This window comes from Rhagoletis pomonella, unplaced genomic scaffold, assembly GCF_013731165.1.
Source record: "Rhagoletis pomonella isolate Grant_MI unplaced genomic scaffold, Rhpom_1.0 Rhpom_scaffold_00014, whole genome shotgun sequence".
NCBI lineage: Eukaryota > Metazoa > Arthropoda > Insecta > Diptera > Tephritidae > Rhagoletis > Rhagoletis pomonella.
The window spans coordinates 1,476,503-1,483,272 of record NW_023458568.1 but is presented as its reverse complement, the minus strand read 5'-3'; positions in this window follow the sequence as shown (position 1 = coordinate 1,483,272).

Below are 6,770 nucleotides of genomic sequence, written 5' to 3'. Positions count from 1 at the left end.
TTGCGATGAGTACTTGTAAAGTCCAGACTCCCTAAAGACAGTAGCGTCATGGGTGCTTCCTGGAAATTTTATACTCACATCACGGAATCTTGAAAAATACATTGTTTTTAATGACACTGCAGTTTATTTTATTATTTTGGTGGATTAAGCTTACATGTAATTATTATCAACTACTGCTTGCATCACTATCGATGGCCATCCTTTTCCATTAACATAGTCTTGATAGCCATCGCTGGGGGACAAAATCGGGATGTGTGTTCCTGAAAATTAAATTATTTTGTTCAATATCGGATTTTTCGCTCACTTGGAAGTTTTTGATTACCATCGATTGCACCAATGATATTAGGTATATTGGCTATTTTTTGAAAGGCAATAGCGATTGTTTTACCCTCCTCTAGCTTTGGAAAATATAAGTACTCCGCTCGAAGCTGCAGTATTGCTTTAATTACGAGGTGAAAGTACTTGTGTACCGTACTTTTATGCACATGAAGCGATTTTATACAAGCATAGCGCGACTTGGTGTGAAATTGTCAAAGGTGGTGTCACAAATACCTCTGGACAAGGTAGATAAGGCGAAAATTTTTTACAAAGCATGTTAAAAGAATCTTTGCTCATGCGGAATGACTCATAATAACAGTTTTCGTTTCCTGATTGTTGTAGAAACCACAGGTAACTATCAAGTCGTACTCGACGATGAATGCTGCGAAATCGGGGAACGTTTACTCGAAAGAATATTTCGGGGAAGTCGCTTTGGAACGATGAGATACATTTCAATGAGCTTTTTCCATGGTACGAGTTCTGCAACACTTGGTGGTGGTAGTTAAAAAATTGTTGAAAAATAACTTTTCGTTTTCTCCGCATCCGCTCCATTAAATAATAAAATAAAAACTTGTGTGTATTCTATTCCATCTTTTTCTTATGAATGCTGCTTTTAAATTGAAATGCAGCTGATTTTTCACACGCTTTGAAAGTGTGTTCATTGAATTCACTTATTTCGGAATGTATAAACGCTTGTAACACAAGTGTAATACATTGACAGGAGTATATATGAAACCGTTTTAGGTGCCATATAAACAAGGTAACAGTCGCTTTTAAGTGTCCCGAAGTTCCCTTCTCTCAAAGGAGCAGGCCATCGCGAGGGTTGACACAAGTCCTTATGGGATATTGTGTTCAGAGCCAAGACAGCGCAAAGCCAGGAGTAAATCTCAACTGGACCTGCGCGGCCAATTAAATGGCGACGTGCATTGAACGTACTTGTAGACCTGCCAGGGTTTTAACAAGACGGAGGCGATTGCAGTAATAGCCCACCAGCCATTTCTGTGAGGTATCACCCCCTACTAAAGTGGCGGAATACTGCTCTCGCCAGCCTAATATGGAACTAATCGTATACATGCTCCAGTATGCCATGAACAGGATCTAAGTAACTGGTGTCAATCCTTATTTATTTATTTTTTTTTTTGTCGTAGGAGAGGGAAATGCTTTATGCACTGGCCGGGGGCGCTAGTCTCTATACTACCTTCCCCGAGTGTGGGACTCCCACCGAAGCGTGTTAGGCTACCCACTAAAACCCAAACTCCCACCGCCCGCGCAAGAATCCCGCATCTGGCACCGCAATTCTGCATGTATTCAGATGCAGGAGCGCGCTGTTAGAGCCTTGGGGCTGCTCTTTTGTAGGGGCGTTTCATTCGGGTGTCCTCAGTAGACAACCATCCTCTCGTTTGCAGCGGAGTACGAATTTCACGTATCTCGCAACTGCTTCCCACTTTTCTGCGCTGGAGATCATTACCCCAACTATGTTGTTCGGAGTTATGTCTCCGTGTCTTTCTTCCAACATTCTGCGTGAAATCAAGAAGTGTTCGCAGGTGAAGAATGTGTGGTACACGTTATCTTCGACGTTTCCACAGTAGTGACAGAACGGTGAGTCCACCCTTCCCATTCTATGAAGATATTCTCGGAAGTAACCATGACCGGTGAGGAATTGCGTCAGGTAGAAATCGACTTCCCCATGTGGTCTGTTCAGCCATGTTTGAAGGTCGGCTATCAGGGAGTGCGTCCATCGACCTTTTGTGCTCGCGTTCCAGTTCTGTTGCCACTGCTGGATCAGTTGCTCGCGCGCCCTTGCCGCGGCAGCTGCTCGACCTATCTCGGCACTGAGATTGTAAATCTCTTTTCGCTCGTAAGCGAGTAGCTCAATTGGCATGACGCCAGAAAAAACTAGGGCCGCGTCCGCGGACACTGTACGGTATGCAGAAGCAATGCGTAGTGCCCCTCTGCGCTGGACCGAAGACATTTGAATCCGGTATTTTTTGACTTTCAATGCGTCGGCCCATATATCTGCCCCGTACAGGAGCACCGATTGGACCGCTGTCATCAGAAGCTTCCTGCGGCATGGCTTCGGGCCGCCCACGTTCGCCATCAGCCGGCTTAGAGCCACCGTGCCTTGCGCAGCTTTTTCACATACTCCATGGATGTGTTCCCAGAATGTGAGTTTGCTGTCAAGCTTCACCCCTAGGTATTTTGTAGACCTAGAAAGCGTCACGAGTTGAGGTCCGACCATCATATTTATAATTGTTGGGATCCGTTTTCTGGTGAGGAGCACGATCTCCGTTTTGGCTGTAGCCAACTGCAGACCGTGATCGCTCATCCATCCACTGACGTTACGCATGACCTGGTTTAGCTTGAACTGTGCTAGCTGGACGTTGGAAGGAAGGCGCTCTCTGGCATTTCCGTGCGTAACAGACTGTCATACGTGGCGTTCCAGAGGTCCGGGCCAAGTACAGACCCCTGTGCCGCTCCGCCGGTTATACGTCTCTTTCTCTGTCCTTGTGTTGTGTCGTACAAAAGCCAACAGTCTCTGAGGTAGTCCCGGATCATATCTAGCAAGTATGTTGGAGCTTTGAATGACCGTTCCAAGGCTCCCAGCATGTCGTCCCATCTTGCCGAGTTGAAGGCGTTCTTGACGTCCAGTGTGACTAGCAGCACTATCTAACAGGATGACTGTCATTATTACTATATTATTATAATTACTAATTGCTGCTATTAAATATTATTATTAATATATAACTGTGATATGAAGTACAATTTAATTTAATTTTATAAATTTTTCGTTAGTTTATTAAAGACGCAATCAGTATTGTATTGAAATCGAATTTTCTGAATACATACAAAATATGCCATATTTTTCAACGTAATCAATTTGAGATGAATACTTCTACTTACCTTTTGGCCAACAGTACAAGAAATTAAAATTAAAATTACATTTTTTCTTTTTTATTTGTATAGGGATAATGCTCTACAACAAACTTTCTGCGAGCCTTTGCCTGCTGTTTCTTGCTTCAGGTGATTCGTTACCCCCCAATTCTTCTACGTATGCAATATCATCCTCTTCGACCTGTACCCACTCATCTTTGAAAAATATACAAATACTGTGTAAAGCGCAACATACATTAATAATTTGGGTTGTCTTTTCCGGACGGTAATGCAACCCTCTTTCCCCAATTATGCAGCGGAATCTATTTTTTAAAATCCCAAAACACCTTTCTACAACGTTGCGGCGTTTGGACAATTTCACGTTGAATTGTGTCTCAGTTTGATTGCCAGGACTACGGAAAGGTGTCATTAAGTACGACATAAGCTGGTAATCGGAATCTCCTAAAACAAGTTTAGAAAAATTTTAATTTAAAAATACAGAAGTAAATGGTTAGGAGTTTCCTTTTGTCTTACCTAAGAGCCAAGTCTTTCGTTTACCAGAGTCAAACTGTGACTTGAAAAAAACATCCGCCCTGCTTGCACTCCAAAAAAATGCGTCGTGGTTTGAGCCTGGATACCTGGCGTCTTAAATACATATGTACATAGAAATTAGTTTCCTTAGTAAAAATAATAAAAAATCACGTACTATCATTGCATTTATGCTATAATAGCTTTTCCTATTATAATATAAATGCTTTGTGTCCTCACTTGGGCATTTAATCTTTACGTGGGTTCCCTCGACGCATTTAACTATACCCGGTATCCCACATAAAAATTTTCTTTGGCTGCGCTTTCCTTTTCCTCTGTCATCCTCAGCTTTATCCAATTTGGACAAAAATTTGTCTCAAATATTTCCAAGCACTCTGTTAAAGCATTGCTAACCATTGGCTGGGACATGCTGGATAAAAAACTCATTTCCGACGCCTTTTTGGTAAGTGCCTGTCGCCAGAAATCTTAAAAAAGCAGCCAGCTTATGAATTGGCGCCACTTTTTTGCTTCTGAATCCACTAGTTATGTGTTGTAACACTTCGTCCAAAATAAGTTTAAGAACTCGCTTTGAAACTTTTAAGTTTTTACGAACTTTAAAGGAAAATAAAGTTTATACATTAGTTTAATAACTCGCATATCGACGACTGAGTGGAAGACCACCCTATGGTTGAACAATGGCCAATCTCAGCAAATGGTTAAAAAATTCCCTGTCTCAGCTGCTGCTTTAAAAACGCATTATCTCACTATATATTCAATATAAAGATCGGCACCTTCAATCAAATTCTGCAATAAGGCGTTTTTCAACCATTTGCTGAGATAAGGCGTTTTCGAACCGACAGTCGAGATAGGGCGATCTCCCACTCAGCCGAAGGTATATAATCGTTAAATAAACCTCTCTGCCGGGAATTTCGAGTAGATTAGAATTGTCTCGGAGCATTCGTTTACTTGCCCGCATAAAGGTCGCATTGCCTTCCTCGTCACTATCGCTGGTGTCAGATAGATAGCCTCCGATCGAAAACATTATCTGAATAGAGAGCAGCAATACATATGAAACAGTTCTAAAAATATATAAATCACCTTGTTACCTTTTCGCCGATAAATATATTCTGCTTTACTATTTCGCGCTTTTGTTTATTATACCTTTCATGAGCATGAAATGGTATTATAACTTTGGTCCGATGTTTGTAAGTACCAGAACAAAAAGAGATAGACCCATTAAAATGTATACTTATATGATCAGAACGTCGAGCTGAGTTGATTTATCCATGTCCGTCTGTCCGTCTGTTTGTATGCAATCTAGTCTCTCAGTTTTCGAGGTATCCGGATCAAATTTAACAGAACAGAATGCTTACAGTGAAAATTACAAAGATCGGGTCACTATAACCTATAGCTCCCATACAACTGATTATTCAGATATAAAATTTTTCGTTATAACTCCTCCATTTATATAGCTGGGAACAGGAAATTCCGCACTGTTTTCAATAATTATCAACAGAAAACTTACAGTGAAAATTAAAAAGATCGGATAACTTTAACCTATAGCTCCCATACAACTGATTGTTCAGATATGAGATTTTTCGTTATAATTCATCCATGTATGTAGCTAGGACCATGAAATTTCGCGCTGTTTTCACTCATTATCAGCAGAAGACTTACAGTGAAAATAACGAAGATCGGGTCACTATAACCTGCAGCCCCCATACAACTGATTGTTCAGATATGAGGTCTTTTATCATATCTCCTCCATTTATGCAGCTAGGAACAGGAAATTTCGCACCATTTTCACTCATTATTAACAGCATACTTACAGTGAAAATAACAAGGATCTGATTGTTCAGATATGGGATTTTACTGTAAAACTCCTTTATTTGAACAGCTAAAACCGATAAATTTCGTAAGATATTTTATAAATAATAATACAAAGTCTACTGAGAAAATCGTCAAAATCTATGCTGTATAAGCTTTATCTCCTATAGCACTGATTGTTCAGATACCAGTTTTTGCGATATATCTCCTTTATTTAGGAAACTAAACCCAATAAATTGTGTTACCGGTTTACATACCGATCACATAGCAGTGAAAATCACTTAGATTGGTGCCATATAAAGTATATCTTCCATACCTCTGATTGTTTAGATGCGATTTTTTATATAAGTATGTAACTCCTCTATCGATGTATGCAGATGTATTCAAAATCAGTAATCTGTCAAACTAAAATTTGCAGATGTTCATGAAAGGTATGAAGCTTTCGGCATAGCCGAAGACAGCGCTGCTCTTACTTGTTTTTATTTGTGATTTGCACCCCTTGGTCAGCTGTTCGGCATCGCAGTGTTACCCACTCAGTGAAACACCATTTAATTCGAAAAAAAACAACGCAAATTTTTTCGAAATTACAGCAAAAAAAAAGGTGGCCGAAGGGGCTACGTAATGTGTAAACATCTGTTTGACAGTCGTAGTGACTATGCAACAGGGTGAATGCGAAAACGTAAAAGGTTATATAATACGAACTTCTTGGTGAATGTGAGTGACTGGGACGCAAAGTTGTAGGATATTACTTGTTAAGAAATTTACTTGTTTATTTAAATTTTTAGAAAATCTTTTCTGTTGATACTTTGTAGTTAAATAAAAAAAATTAAAAAATAATTAATTGAAAAATAAAATTTGTAATAAGAACTTTTAATATATTTCGTGTTCGCGTTTCTTATTACAATTACGCGCTCCAGAGATAATGCCACCTCATCGCAGGAATCAGCCTCAGTTAGTAATACATTTGCTGCCGCTTCAAACGTCGTGAATGCTTCATCATCAGCCGTTCATCTTCGCGAAAACCCGCTGGTTTGGTTTGCCCAGATCGAAGCACAGTTTGAACACCATGGAATCGTGGCTGAGAAAACGAAATATTTCACTATTCTTCCTGAATTGGAGCCTGATCTTTTAAGTCAGGTGAGCGACATTATTCTGGCTCGACCTCAGAATGTTTATACGCGGTTGAAACAACGTCTCGTCGATCATTTCTCTATATCGGAGGAGAA